Source organism: Macaca fascicularis, chromosome 1 (assembly GCF_037993035.2).
Source record: "Macaca fascicularis isolate 582-1 chromosome 1, T2T-MFA8v1.1".
Lineage (NCBI taxonomy): Eukaryota > Metazoa > Chordata > Mammalia > Primates > Cercopithecidae > Macaca > Macaca fascicularis.
The window spans coordinates 218,617,288-218,633,458 of record NC_088375.1 but is presented as its reverse complement, the minus strand read 5'-3'; the positions used below and the strand labels follow the sequence as shown (position 1 = coordinate 218,633,458).

General features: G+C 44.0%; 1 protein-coding gene across 5 annotated transcripts in view; it reads left to right on the top strand.

The window, feature by feature from the left end:
• The first annotated feature begins 8,339 nt into the window (after positions 1–8,339).
• Positions 8,340–16,171, top strand: part of LOC102137933 (NBPF family member NBPF3-like) — a 131,318-nt gene continuing 123,486 nt past the window's right edge. For all 5 annotated transcript variants that reach the window (XM_065529233.2, XM_074018902.1, XM_074018891.1 and 2 more), the window contains exon 1: positions 8,340–8,447. The gene's annotated coding sequence lies outside the window, so the exon portion shown is untranslated. The remainder of the gene's footprint in view (positions 8,448–16,171) is intronic.

Genomic DNA, 16,171 nt, shown 5'->3' with positions numbered 1-16,171 from the left:
TATAAATATATAAAAGCATATAATATAAATATTACATATGTAAATATAAATTGTACCAATAAAATCAACATCAAGCTTGTTTTTAATCATTTACTCAAAATACATTGAACAGCTACTGTGCAAAGTGTTGGGACTGCTTAGAAACTTAAGACAAAAATATTGAGCCTGTAGTCCCAGGTGAAGCCTAGGCAGGTGGATGGCTTGAATTAAGGAATCGAAGTCCAGTCTGGGCAACAGAGTGAGACTCAGTCTTTTTCTTTTTTTTTCTGGGATGGAGTCTCACTCTGTCGCCCAGGCTGGAGTGCAATGGCACAATTTTGGCTCACTGCAACCTCCACCTCCCAGGTTTGAGCGATTCTCCTGCCTTAGCCTCCCGAGTAACTGGGATTACAGGCACGTGCCACCACACCTGGCTAATTTTGTATTTTTAGTAGAGATGGGGTGTCACCATGTTGGCCAGGCTGGTCTCAAACTCCTGACCTCAAGTGATCCACCCACCTTGGCCTCCCAAAGTGTTGGGATTACAGACGTGAGCCACCATGCTCGGCTGAGACTCAGTCTTTAAAGTAATGAAATAAAAACATAAACCTCAAACAAACAAAAAGACAAACTATGATTTCAATCATTGTGAAGCTGTTGATCTAGTAGATGAGATGTATATATATACACACATATAGATGTATATATATATCAAAAATACTATAATTTCAGAGAAGTGCTATAGGGTCTAATGTTTAACAACTTCTGGCATTTGACTGATGGTGTTTAAAGCTCTTCCACCATTTTCCAGGGATATAAATCGAGGCAAGTTATTTGGTATTTACTACATTTTGGCTTCTTCATATGCAAGGGGATTATGGTAATAATACCTACCCCTTGAGGAAGGTATGAGGACTAAACAAAATCGAGTATGTATAGCCTTGGCCGATACCCATAGACATTGAGTACTCAACTAGGGGTTAGCCAGTAGATTTTAAATTTGTATTTATTCTTATAGTTTTTAAGGTAAAAATTTACATTCATTGAAGTGTTAACTGTATGTTTTTTGGCAAATGAATACACTTATATAATTCATATCCCTATAAAGACAGAGACCATTTTTACCACGCAGAAATTTCTCTCATGTACCTTCCCAGTCAATCCCCTGCCAGAGGGAACCACTGTTACGATTTTTTCACCACAGATTAATTTTCCCCTTTCTAGAATTTCAAATAAATGGGAAGGTATGTGCTCTTTTCTGTCATTTATCTTCACAGACTTTAAAATAAAAAAGTTACAATTTTAAACCTTTTGGGCATGTAGTAAAAATCTCCTTCCCACCAGTAGCCACCAGTCACCAGTCTTCATTTCTCTCTCTCTCTTTTTTGTTTTGTTTTGTTTTGTTTTTTTGAGACAAGATCTTGCTCTGTTGTCCAGGCTGGAGTGCAGTGGCCTGATCATGGCTCACTGCAGCCTCACCCTTCTGGGCTCAAGCAGTCTTCCCACCTCAGCCTCCCAAATAGCTGGGACTACAGGTGCCCACCACCATACCCGGCTAATTTTGCTTGTATCTTGTGTAGAGACAGGGTCTCACCAAGTTGCCCAGGCTAGTCTCAAACTCCTGAGCTCAAATGATCTGTGGGCCTTGGCCTCCCAAAGTGCTTGGATTACAGCCATGAGCCATTGTGCCTGACTCGGTCTTCCTCTCTTGAAGCAACCAATGTTATTAGTTTTATGTGGGCCATCCCATGGCTTATCATTATTAATCAGGTGTTTGTACAAGGCTCTTTGAGAACTCAGTTTTAAAGGTTACCCAAAGCATACTGTGACAACTCAGCCTAAAACGATATAAAATCAGTTTTAATATAATTGAAGTTTCTACATTCTGACTCCAAATGTCAGACTGTGACATTTTACCTTTCTCTGACTTTATGCCAAATTTACTTCAACTTCTAGTGCCTATCATTCTCATTTATGAACAAATATGTATTTAACAAATGTGGAAATACAAATCATGAGCCAAACAAAACCAAATCCCTGGGCTTACGTAGCTGATAGTAAAAAATTCACCAAAATAACCACCTGATTACAGTTTCATGCAATGTGAGAGGAGTAATGCACCACCATAGGGAGGTCAGAAGGTGCCTTTCAGAGGTGGAGACTACAGCTGTTCTCAGAAGGATGGGGGTTAGAAGAACCTTCCCAGCACAGAGCAAAGCATGAGAAAAAGCTCTGTGGAGGCCAGGAAGCTGCTAAATAGGGAATAAAAGAGACCAGTTTGTCTGGAGCAGAGAGAGGAGAATGGAATTGGTCTGAGTGGTGAGAAGAGATGAAGAAGTGGGCAAGGCTCCTGGTCATTCAGGGCTTGGTTAGTAGGTTTCGTCTAAGAGAATGGGAAGGCGTTTAAGTGGTTTAGGCTGGGAAGTGACAGGGTCACATTATATTTTGAAAAACCACTCTGCCAGTTGTGTTGAGATTAGAGAGGCGTAAACCACAAGAAGACTAGGTCAGTAGTTCCTCCACCCCACTCCCCAGGTGAAGGTAGCCTAGACTAGGGTGCTGATAGAAGAGACAGAAGAGGACACATTCAAGGAAAATTTGGAAGGTAAAAACCAGTAGGACTTGCTGATGGATGGAATATAGGAGGGGAGAGGTAGATGATCAGGGATGTATCTTTGTTTGCTTATACAAGATAGATTCAGTTGCAATGAAATTGTTAATTGAAATTGATTTTAAATAATGGCATGACCTAAAGTTATGCAAACATTTTCCTTAGATAAAATATCAAGTTTTCAAAGTTTTTAGCTGGGTGGACGGCATGGCTTTACTTCCTATTTCTTGGTATTTCCTAACCTTGTTGAAAAAAAAGGTTTTCTTTTTCTCAAAGGTTTATTTCAGTGGGAGCCCATCTGCAAAATCTGTTATAAATTTAAATTAGAAAATAACTACAAGTGCCATTGACACGTTGGATTTTTTTTTCTGCGAGTGACCTAAGGCCACCTGTCGGGGGAACTGGGGGCTGCCTTCTGAAGCCTGCGCGTCTGCACCGCGTGCCCGGGCCTGGAAGTCAGACTCCGGGGCGGTGCGGCAGCGCCAGGCCTGCAGTGCTAAGCGCGGGGTCGCTCGGGGCCCCGAGGGGGTGTGTCTCCTGCCTCTTTAACCTGGCAGGGGCGGTTCAAGTGGCCGGGAAAATCAGCGATTTGCAGAGTGGAGGGCTGGTGCTTTGAAAGAGAGGCGGAGGGGAGAGAGGGATTTCCCCATCCCCGCTGCACTGGGTCCATCCCCTCGGTTACTCCTTTTCTCCGCCCGCGAGGCCCGTAACCTGCTGGAACCATTATGCAGTAGAGGCGGCCCGGTCCCTTTAAGACCCCGCCGCGCCTGCGCCTTGGGTTCTCCTGACTCCGCCGAGCCTGATCCTGAGGAGCCAGTCGCGGGCTGGCGCGGGCGCGGGGCTGGCTGGCGGTTGAGACCGCGGCGGTACTGGGAGTGGTTGGTGAGGGTCGCGAGGCTGCCTGAGCTTCTGAGTGAGCATGGCGCTTTTGGAACGCGGGACTGGCGACCTGCTGCGCCAGGAGCTGGGCCGAGGCGCGGCGGCGCGGCTGCTGGCTGCCCTCTGGATGGGAAGTTACCGCGAAGTCCAACCCAGCCTTTCCGAGGTGAGGACGCCCCGTCCGGCTGGGCGGGCGGTGGATCCGGGACCCGCGGGCGCACAGCTGGATTGAGGCGCGGCGGTGGCAAGTTTTGTAGCGCGAGGGGTGGTGGGTGTGGGGGGTGCACGGCCGGGGCCTGAGTTCCCTGAGCTCGATTCTTCCCCTGCTGCTGCCGCCCGCAGCCCACCTCTGGTGCGCGCTGGGGAGGAAATTCGCTGGCGGGTGTTGTGTGGCATCGCAGGCACTGGAGGGACGGAGCAGCTTCGGGGGCACGTCCTCCTATATCCTGTAGAGGACACTGACCCCGGACCCCACCTTCGAGTCCAGAAATCGGTTCCCTCTGCTTGCAAAGTTGGAGTCTTTATTGGCCTCCGGGATTCTGCTCCTGGCGGTGTCTCCAGGCTGGCGATGGGCAAGCCAGGTGTGCCAGGTCCAGGATGCACATGAGGAGCGTTTGTGGCCATCACCGAATCACCTCATGATTCATGACTAGCGGGGCAAGCCTCAAATTAACCGCAGGATTTCCGGTAGGATGGACTGTGGGGTTGGTGTTTGCACTGCAAAGAGTTGCTGTGATTTCCCTGTGTCTGTCTGTCTGTCTGTCTGTCTGTCTGTCTTTCTGGCTTCTTAGATCATCTCATTTGGCTTCCTTTCACTGAAGAGTTAACCAGGACGTTTGACATGGTTTCCTCGCTTTCCTCCTGTCTTTTGCTGCTAGAGCTGCTTTGGAAAAGAAGTCTTTTCTCAAGTGGTATCTTTTCTTTGGGTTACAGTGTTCATCCTTTCTTTGCCGAAAGAATGAATCCCAGTGCTTCACGAAGTTAAAGAAAGATCTGCTGGTAGTGTTTAATCTTTGTTCGGAGCTGATGTGCGTTAGTAGCTTTCTGTTTTTAAATTTTATTAGTAAAATTTCACCAGTGAAGCAGAAGCTATTTTTTTCTATTCTGAAATGCTAGCTTTAAGATTTCTGAGAACTTTGTGTCAAAGAAATCTTTGAAAAGGTACTGAAGTATACAGAAGAAGTTGACTATTTTAAAAGTGCAGTTGGTCCGGGCGCAGTAGAGCACACCGTAATCCCAGCACTTTGGGACGCCAGGGTGGGTAGATCACTTGAGCCTAGGATTCCCAGACCAGCCTGGGCAATGTGGCAAAACCCTGTCTCTACTAAAAATACAAAAGTTAGCTGTGTGTGGTGGTGTGTGCCTGTAGTCCCAGCTACCCAGTAGGCTGAGGTGGGAGGATCACCAGAGCCCGGGAGGCTGAGATTACAGTGAGCCATGATCATGGCATTGCACTCCCACCTGGATGGCAGAGTGAGACCCTGTCTCAAAAAAAAAAAAAAAAAAAGTAATTTTTACCGTGACACCACAGTTCAAGAAATAGAACAGTACTAGACTGGGGTATATTTGTAGGAGTGGCATTGTTGGTTTTAGAGGTATATGAATGATAAAACTTTAGTATTACATATTGTTGAACATTTTCCCAAAGTGGTTGTACCATTTGGCAGGGATATTCTGGTTACCCCATGTCCTTGCTGATGCCTGTCAGTTAAAAATTATTTTGCCATTCTAGTAGGGGTGCAGTAATGTATCAGTGTGGTTTAATTGATTATCTTTTATTGCCATTTTTTATGCCCTCTTTTGTGAAGTGCCTATTAAATCTTTTTATCCACTTTTCATTGACTTGCTTGTTTTTCTGTTGATTTGTAATACTTTATTCTGGATATGCATCCTTTCTAGGATATATATGTATTGCATTTCCCTTTTTTCAATCTGTAACTTGCCTTTTTACTCTTTTAATGGTGTTTTTTCATGAATGGAGATTCTCTAACTTTTTTTTTTTTCTTTTTGAGACAGGGTCTCACTCTGTTGCCCAGGCTGGAGTGCAGTGGCACAATCTCAGCTTACCACTACATTGACCTCCCAAGGCTTAGGTGATGCTTCTGCCTCAGCCCAGAAGTAGCTGGGACCTCCAGGGGAGCACCACCACACTCAGCTCTTTTCTGTATTTTTAGTAGAGATGGAGTTTTGCCACGTCGCATAGGCTGGTCTGGAATTCCTAGGCTCACGTGATATACCTGCCTCGGCCTCCCAAAGTGTTGGGATTACTGGCATGAGCCACTGCACCCGGCCTGAGATTCTTAATTTTAATGAAATTATACTTTATCAATCTTTTCCTTGATGGTTACTACTTTTTGTGTCCTGTTTAAGAAATCAACACCTAACCTAAGAGTATGAACACATTTTTGTGTGTTAACCTTATAACAATTTTATTTTAGTTTTTGCTTTTTTTTTTTTTTCAGACAGAGCCTCACTCTATTGCCCAGGCTAGAGTGTGGTGGCAGCATGTCAGCTCACTGCAACCTCCACCTCCTGGCTCAAGCGATCCTCCCACCTCAGCCTCCTGAGTAGCTGCGACTGTAGGCGTGCGCCACCATGCCTGGCTAATTTTCGTATTTTTTGTAGAGATGGGGATTCAACATGTTTCCCAGGTTGGTCTCGAACTCTTGGGCTCAAGTAATCTGCCTGCTTCAGCCTCCCAGAGTGCTGGGGTTACAGGTGTGAGCCACCCCACTTGGCTATGATCACTGTTTACTACATGGATGTGTCTGCTTGATCCAGCAGCATTTGTTGAAAAGACCATCCTTTTCCTTCTGCACCGTGTGGCACGTTTTTTCATAAATTGAATGACTGTATTGTCATCTGATTTCTGAAATTAGTGTGGGTCTGTTTGTGTTTCTGGACCAACCTGGGTAACATAGTGAGATCCCATCTCTACAAAAAATAAAAATAATAAATAAATGAATAAAATTAAAAAAACAAGTGCGTAGAGCAGATGGAGTCATAAGTGATAATTTATAAATGATTGTCAATTTCTTGGCTACATACAGGTGCTGGTCATTCAGATGTGTTGGACGTTCAGGCAAAATGTATTAAGTGAATTATATGGTGTTCATAATGATTGCAAGGTGTTCATTGTGAGTTGAATGAGATGTTATTTGAGCCTCACAGAGCTACAGTTTTCACTCTTTTATTTATTTATTTGCCTTTTTAAATGTTTACAATCTTCCTGTCAAGGCAGTAACTCTTTCATACTGAATTGTTCTTAGGTGTACTTAGTTCCCAGGAAAGCTTTCTGGATCGCACTGAAATAAGTGTTCAGCCATTGAAAGGACTCATGTGATGTGATGTAAACAATAGTATTCCACATAATAGTTTGAGGACTACATCGAATAATTTTTTTTTTCTTGAGACAGTGTCTCGCTCTGTCACCCGGGCTGGAGTGCAGTGGTATGATCATGGCTCTCTACAGCCTTGACCTCTCAGGCTGAAGCAGTCCTCCTACCTCAGCCTCCTTAGTAGCTGAGTCTATAGGAATGCACCACTCTACCTGGCTAATTTTCTATTTCTTTGTAGACAGGGTTTTCCTGTAGCACCCAGACTGGTTTCAAACTCCTGGGCTCAAATGATCCTCCCACCTTGGCCTCCCAAAGTGTTGGGATTACAGGCATCAGCCATCAAACCTGGCCATTTTGGTTTTAATAATTTTTACATTTTTGTAATTTAAAAGATTTACTAAAATCTCTTACAGCTATATTTATGAATATAATATTCATTGTTGTTATGATTATTTTGTTTGTCTTTAATCTTATTTTCAATATTAGCTCCTGGAAATTAGAGATTTTGTCTCTTTTATTCACCACAATATTCTCAGTACTTGACGTTGCCTGGCATGAAACAGATAATGAATAAATATTTGTTAAATGAGTGAATGAATGAACATACTAATACCATATTCAGCAATCTCCAAGTATCACAGTTTTCACCATCTAACAAATAAAATAGCTTGTATAGAACAGAGTCACAGTCAACCTGCCATAAAAGGAAACGTCAATAAAAAATAAAGCTTTGTGTGGGTAGCTGCTAAGATTTTGGGGCTTTTGTTACTGTAGCATAACCTAGCGAAAGCTCAGTGAGACAGCATATAGAATATATGTGTACAGATAGACCAGATAGAGCAGTAGATGAGATTCTGACGATAGTTCAGTAAGCATTAACTAACTACACCCACATTCTCTTAATTCCCTAACAGTAATAATCGAATTCTCGTTCACTAAGATGTGCCTCAAATATTACTTACTTTGTGAAAACTTCCCTGGCTACTCAAGTATTTGGTCAGGACTCTTTATTTTTTTTCCCCCCAGGCTGGAGTGCAGTGGTGCCATCATAGCTCACTAACCTCTAACTGAAGTCTCAAGGAATCTTCCTGTCTCAGCCTCCCGAGTAGCTGAGACTACAAGTGTGCACCACCATGCTCGGCTAATTTTTCAGTTTTTATTTTCAGAGATGGGGTCTTACTATATTGCCCAGTCTGATCAGGACTGTTGATTACATATGACAGAAACCCAACCAACTCTAGTTCCCCACCACCTTTCAAGCCGCTGTTCCCTGGGTCTTCCCAGTCTCCATAAATGGCAGCTCCATCCTTCAAGTTGCTGAAGCCCCAAATCTCAATGTTAACCTTAATTTCTCTCTTTTATCTCACAGGCAATCTGAAGGCAAATCCTGTTTCGACCCAGGCGAAGGTTCCTGGTGATCCAGGGTCTCACCAGCCGATTGTCCCTTCCTTTCCTCCTGAGGGTGTCTGGAGCTTCAGTGTTGTGTGCTCTTGGCCTCCATGCTGGGGTGCCACCGACTCCCACTGTCCAGAGCTTCCGGTGGACTCTCCGAGGCACTGATGCAGAAACTTCCCCATTCGGTGCACCAAGAGCAGCCTCACACGGTGTAGGCCGACATGAAGAGCTGCCGGATCCAACAGGTGAAAATCCCGAGGCATTGCCAGCTCGATGGGGTCAGAGAGTCCTCTTTGTATTGTGACTCAGATGTGAAGGGAAGATGCCAAGGTCCCTAAGGATCGCAGGGCCTTGCCTGGCATGAAACAGATATGAAATAAGTATTTGTTAAATGAATGAACAAATATTCCCAGCGTGTGCTGCCCACGACCTGCAGTGCCGTGGTCAGGTGGAAGTGATTTTACTTCAGGAGAGGACAGTGTTCTCTCCAGGACTTTTCCTCAGTAGCTAGATCTGCATCCCCCTCCTCACTCTTCCCCTCTCACCCCCCATTGTCTGCCCCCTTTTCTCTCTGTTTCCACCCTGCTGTCCCCTTTCACCTGCTTTCTCTTCTTCAGCTTTCTTGGCTCATCCCCTCCCTGTCCCCCTGCATCCCCCAGGCTCAGGCCCCTACTCTCTCCTGGATGGGGAGATGTGTCTGGTTTTAGGCAGTGCCCTCTAGATGTGTCCAGGATGGGGAAACATGGCTCAGTTGACAGTATAATGGGTTAAAAGAGTGGCCACTTTTGAAGGCCTGTCCCATCTCCCATTCCAGAATCCTGTAGGACTTAGAATTTATGGGCCACAGTGGAATTCTTGGTTCCCCAGGACCTTGTGGTGGATGCCTTCTTTCCCTGTGCTTTCATGGGGTGACTATTAGGTAGCAGGTCTTGCTCTGGGCTAGAGGCCCCATAAATCTCAGGCCACTACCCCACGGAACCCAGCACTGCAGGCATTGGGAGGGGGAGAAAGAAAGGGGCATGATTTGTTTGTGTCCTTCTCACGTGGCCGCCCACCAGGTCCTGGGGGAGTGGGAGCAAGTGCAAGGAGAGAAGTCCAGTGAGAAAGGTAAATGGATGACATCAGACCCAGGGGCTGAGGCCACTAACTGCAGCCAGGTAACTTCTGGAGTGGACAAGGATCAGTAGGGACGGTCGTGGCCTGGTGTTCTCGGGTCCACTATCTCCTCTCATTCTTGTGGGCAGAACTTATCCAAAGATAAGACTCAGTGCCTCTGGCAATAGTGGGCGAGAGAATGTGTTTCAGAGGAGGAGGAAGGGGTTGTACCCCATGGACAGTATATGGTTTTACAGTAGTGCGTCTTTCTCTAGTAACTAGTTAGCATGTTCCTGTTAATGGAAAATATTGGTGGTGTAAGTTCCCCAGTGTTCTCATCTTCATGTAAATTTGTTCCCTCCCTCCCTCCCTCCCTCTCTCCCTCTCCCTTCCTTCCTTCCCTGCTTCCCTCCAACTCTCTTTCTCTCTCTTTATTCTTTCCCTCCCGCCCTCCTTCCCTTCGTCCTTTCCTTCCTCCTTCCCTCCCTCCCTTCTTTCCTTTCTTCCTTTCTGCTTTTCTTTTTCTTTCTTTCTCATGCTCTCTTTCTTTCCTTTTCATTCTCTCTGCTTTTTTGAGTAGATCACACTGTATTGAAACCTACATTATTTACCAGAATCTCTGGAGCTGCTTCTGTCTTGCAGGCAGGGAGCTCGTCCAGTAGCCCTTAGCTCCTCCCAGCCCCTCCTTTGATTTGTGGGTTCCACCGGGGCAGCTGCTGAGTCTCAGTGGTTTCTAGTCTTCACCAAGGTCTGCCCACCCAGATGGTTTGTACGTGTCTTTACCACAAACCTGCACTATCTAGATTGCTGAGGCTGCTTCTCCCTAACTGATCTGCTGTTTTCCGGGGCACCCCAGGATTCGAGGTAAATAGCACAGGCCTGGAAATCTCCAACTGCTCTGACTCCAGGTTGGTGCACTTCAATGCCAAGTACTAACCACACAATAACAGGATGCCACCAAAACCTTGATATGCGACTGCTGCATCCTATTTAAAAAAAAAAATTAATAGACATTATTTTTTAGAATGGTTATAGGTTTACAGAAAAATTGAGTGGATAGTACAGAGAGTTCCCCTAGGCTCCCATGTCCTCCAGCACACAATTTCCCCTATAAGTATGTTGTATTAGTGTGGTTCATTCGTTACAATTGATGAACCGCTATTGATACATCATTATCAACTGAAGTCCATAGTTTACATTAGAGTTCATCTGAGTTTCACAGATTATGTGTTTTGGCAATTACATAGTGTCCTAAATCCCCAATACAGCATCATGCAAAATAATTTCACTGCTGAAAATTCCCTGTGCTTCACCATTTCATGCGTCTACCTCTCCACTCCTGACAACCACTCATCATTTTACTACTTCTCTCTTTTTGACTTTCCAAGAATGTCCTAGAGTTGGAATCGTACAGTATGTAGGTTTCCAGACTAACTTCTTTCTAGCATTATGTATTTTAAGTTCCTGCATGTCTTTTTATGACTTGATAGCTTGCTTTTTAGAATCACTGAATCAGATTTCGTTGTGGGGCTACAACACAGTTTGCTTATCCATTCACTTGGTGAAAGACATCTTGCGTACTTCCAACTTTTGGCAATTATGAATAAAATTGCTGTAACTACTTATGTGCAGGATTCTGAGTGAACTTAAGTTTTCCAGAGTGACTGTACCCTTTTGATTTCTACTGGCTATGGAGAGTTCTGGTTGCTTTTCATCTTTGACAGCATTGGTGTGTTCACCTTTTTGAATTTTAGCCATTCTAGTAGGTTTACAGTGATATCTCATTTTTGTTTTAATGTGCAATTCCCTAATCCCAAATGATTTTGAGCATCTTTTTCATATGCTTATTTGCCATCTGTGTATCTTATTAATGAGGTGTTCAGATCTTTCACCAATTTTTTCTTTTTTTTTTGGCTTTGTGTTGTTTAGTTCTCAGAATTCTTCATATATTTTGGAGAGAAGTTTTCCTACCAGATTATTTTGTAAATATTTTCTGCCAGTCTGTGACTTGCTTTTTCCATTCTCTTAACAGTGTCTTTCACAGAGCAGAAGTTTTTAATTTTAATGAGATTCAACTTAATTTTTTTTCATTAGTATATTGTGCTTTTGGTTTTGTATCTAAGAAGCCATCGTTGAACCCAAGATCCGTGAGATTTTCTCGAATGTTATCTCCTAGGATTCTTAGGGTTTTGCACCTTGTAGCCTTTTGCTAGCTGTGAGGACAAGTGATGGCTCCCTAGCTCTTTCTGCGTTGGAATAGAAACCCAAAAGTTTGTTTAAAGAATTGCTTGTTATAAAAGTCACCCGTTGTCAACATACGACTCAGTGATTTCAGCTGATTTATGGAATTGTGCAGCCATCGGCAGAGTTTCTACTTCAGCACATTTTGTCGCTTCCCCAAATTCCCTTGAACCTCTTTGTAGTCATTTCCTAATCCCTGGTCCCCATGACTGGGTTGGAAGAGAATGAATATTTGGAAAGCAGACTTCATTGTATTTACATTTTCATGTGTTTGGGACTTTATATAGTGGACTATTGTGTTCATTTTGTGACAAGTAGAGAAGAGATTGCATTCTAGGGATGGTTTTTTTGGGAAACATAACAGTAGTCCTGTTTATGGCTCTCCTTGAATTGGTTAATCTGTGTTGGTGACCGGTATTTGCTACCAGACCTTGTCTGGTGAGCACAAGGAAAGGAATTTTAAAAAATCTGCTGTTAAAATCGAGATGATACATTTTCATGTAATAATATGTGGAGTTAAGTAATGAACTATCTTTATTTGTTATTTATTTATTTATTTCCTTTTTGAGATGGAGTTTTTCTCTATTCCATGGACTGGAATGCAATGGTGCGATCTCAGCTCACTGCAACCTCCACCTCCTGGGTTCAAGTGATTCTCCTGCCTCAGCCTCCTGAGTAGCTGGGATTAAAGGTGCCTGCCACCACGCTTGGCTAATGTTTGTATTTTTAGTAGAGACAAGGTTCCTCCGTGTTGGCCAGGTTGGCTTCTAACTCTTGACTTCAAGTGATCCACCTGCCTTGGCCTCCCAAAGTGCTAGGATTACAGACATGAGCCACGGCCCGACCTGAACCATTTTTATGCTTTCAGAAATGTGATTGATAACGGTAAAGCCACGCTCCCCATGTGCCTGAAATACCCCTCATTGTCTTCTTCAGGTGGCAAGGGCTCTGGAACAGCCACAAAAGAGTGAGGGCAATATTTTTGCAATAGTTCTTTCATTCATTGATTGGTTGATTGATTTTCTCTCATAGAGGGGTTAGCATCCATGTGTCTGAAATTGAAATTCAAGAGGAGAGACAGACACCTGTACTAGTTTTCTCTTGCTGCCAATTATCACATTACTGTAAACCAGTGGTTTGAAACCACAGAAATCTGGAATGAAGTGTCTGGGTTTTCTGCTCAGAGTCATGTGAGGTGAAAATCCAGGAATGGGCTGGCTGTGTTTTCTTCTAGAGCTTAAGCGATTTCTCCCAGTTCACTACAGATATTGAAAGAGTTCCTATGCTTGTTTGTGGGGGACTGAGGGCCCTTCATCTTTGCTGACTGTCAGCCAGGAGACACTCTGACTTCAGAGGTCCCCTGCTTTCCTCCTTATCTGTCTTTTCCTTTATCAACCAATAGCAGCTCATGGAGTCCTTCTCAAGCTCCTATCTTCTCTAACTTCAGCTTCTCCAACCAGCCCCAGAAAGTTGTCTTGTATGGAGTGATGTGATTAGATCCAGTTCATGCAGGTAACCTCACCAGCTTAAAGTCATATAACTGGCATATAACAACATAATCACAGGAATGGTGTCTCATCACCTTAATGGGCTTTAGAGACAAGGGTGTGGCATGTTTGGGGACCATTTCAGAAATTCCATCTACCGCAGTATTCACATTCCCCCAACTGCGAAATGCATTCACCCTCTCCCCTAAGGTTTCCAAATTTCATGTCATTAAAGCATTAGTTCAACATGAAAAATGTCATGTAGAACATATCAGATGAAAAGTTTAAAATCCCATTTAAAACATCCACACCAGGTGTGGATGAGGCTTCTGAGGGTGTCCGTTAAGTACAGATCCTTGATATAATTCCCTTTCCTCCGTCGACCTGTGAAACGGAACGAACAGCTTATCTTCCCCTAATGTGAAATGACGGGACAGACATGGAATAACAACTACAGTGATTCTAGTTCAAAATGAGGGAACAAGGAAGGGATAAAGAAGTCACTGACCCAAAATAGTTTGGAAATGGAGCTGGGCAAAATCCAGCAGGAGTTTTTTAATTAGGATCCACAGCCTGGGACCGACCCGCTGTCCTGTGAGTCTTTGCCTCTGGGCTCTCTGCTCTGCATTTCTTGAGACCATGATTGTTCATCTCTTTTCTCAAGAGATTGTTCATACTCTTTTGTGTATGGCTCCTATTGCACTCAAAATGTTTTTGAGATTCATCCATGTTGTTTTGTGTGTCAACAGTTTGTTCCTTTAGGCTTTCCATGGAATGAATGTATCACCATTTATTAATCCATTCTTGTATTGACAGATGCTTGAATGTTTCCAGTTTTTCCTCTTATGAATAAAAGTGCTATGAACATTCTTGTATAAATCATTTTCTGGACATATGTTTTAATTTCTCTTGGGTAAATGCTTAGGAATTACTGAGTCATAGAGTAGGTAGTTGTTTATTTCTGTAAGAAGATGCCAGACATTTTTCCCCAAAGTGTTTATACTATTGTACATTCCAAGCCCTTAATGTATGAAGGTGAGAAAGCTTTTGCTACTTGCAAAGAGGCCTGTCTATATACATGTAATTTATTTTTTATTTTTTATTTTTTGAGACGGAGTCTCGCTGTGTCACCCAGGCTGGGGGGCAGTGGCGCGATCTCAGCTCACTGCAAGCTCCGCCTCCCGGGTTTACGCCATTCTCCTGCCTCAGCCTCCGAGTAGCTGGGACCACAGGCGCCCGCCACCACGCCCGGCTAGTTTTTTGTATTTTTAGTAGAGACGGGGTTTCACCATGTTAGCCAGGATGGTCTCGATCTCCTGACCTCGTGATCTACCTGCCTCGGCCTCCCAAAGTGCTGGGATTACAGGCTTGAGCCACCGCGCCCGGCCACATGTAATTTTTTCTAACTGGAGACAGGCTGATGACTTCAGGGACATGAGCATGGGATACAGGACACCTGTCATCACCACCAGCATGAAGTTGGGATTCAGGAAGGAGGTTAATCATATAAGGAATCCTGGGACCAGCATGAGCTTCTGTCAGGGCACAAAGGGCACTGAAGTGAACAGGGCATAGGGGGCCCTGGTGTCATAGTAAGAAAGTGTCTCATTGGTAAAATCTTTACCCTTGGGGAGGTAAATAAATTCTTTGTTCCTTCTTGGTAGCCCTTGAAGATAAGGATGGTCAAACAAAATAATATCGTATCTGCAGAAACTCAGATCTTGGTAAGATTTACTAGTAGGGAATCCAATGTTAATGCCAAGAAGCAGCGGCCAGTTGGAATCCAATGTGAGCCTGTGGATCAAGGTGCGTACTCAAACACAGAGAGCTTTTTGAAAGATGCTACCAGTAGTTTTTCCAGGGCAGAGATGGGTCCTCTATCTTTCTCTCTAACCTAGCCCATATGTTTAGCTGAGAAGATTTCTTCATATCACTTTAAATGATGATGTCCATTGTTCAACAATTTTCTAAACATTCTTTAAATAGGAATTTTATGGGCATTCTTTATTGCATTAGACTTAAATTTAATGCATCTTAAGGTTTTATCGTAAAGTGTTGCCTTATTTCCTTTTTAAGATGGTACAATTTATAACATGCGAGTTTGCTGTCTGTCCCCTCCCTTTATGTTCGTATAAAATGAACAGACATGTGGCCATGAAACAGATGGTCATAGAATTGGTTCAGTGGTTGTGAGTGTAGCAACCCAAGAGTGTCTTATCTGAAATCCCACCAGGAATGCCTGGACACAGTAGACAAAGTTTGTTCAACTGGATGCCTTAGGATGCATGCTTCCAAAAACAAAGTAGCCAAAAAGAAACCAGAATAACGGAATATCAGAGCCAGAGGAACATTTGGTGGTAGTTCAGTACGTCCTCCTTTTCAAGCTACAGGGGACATAGTGGAACAGAAGCAGGGATGGGCCTGCCTGCTGTGTCCAAAATTCATTGGAGATTGTTGCGGTGAAGAATTTAATTGATGATGAAGGAGAAATAAACCCCCGTCAGCTTCAATTCAGGGAGGTTTATTGAAAAGGTGAAGAAGCGTCTTGCAAAGCACAGCATGGCTGAGGCTTGTGGGCTGTGTCTGGGAAAATGAGCAGCCGACAGTGGCTGATGCCGCCCTGACTCTGGGGCTGTGTGGTCTCTCGTTCCCTGAGAGCATCTCTTCTATTCTCTTGTGTCTTCCCTCAGCCTGGCAGTCTCTGTGTACTCTCCAACACATAGTTGAGCACGGCTGTGCCAGCCCCAGTGCCACCTGGCACTTTAGGTCAAATTAGAAAGGCATGACATAAACTGGCCCTTTATAATACAGCTGTTGGAACAGCAGTTGAAAATACAGTATCTTGACTCCTGGTTTAGTACTTTATGCTGAACTTTCTTTTCTGAATATGAGCACAGCCTTTGGAATGTTAGTGTTACCTAGCGTTATTAGCTAGTATTCTCCTTTTGTTTCCCCATATCATCCCCTCCTCCTTCCCACAGATCCACTCTCCACTCATTTCCATCCTGTCTTATGTCACTTGGTGCTTGTCCCTTCTAGAATGCATCCCTGGCTCCCCTGTGTACATACTTCTAGTTAGGTTTAGCAATAGAGGGCACCTGATGGAGCCTGGAAGTGAGAGGAAGGTGTGGTCTGTATTTCTTCCC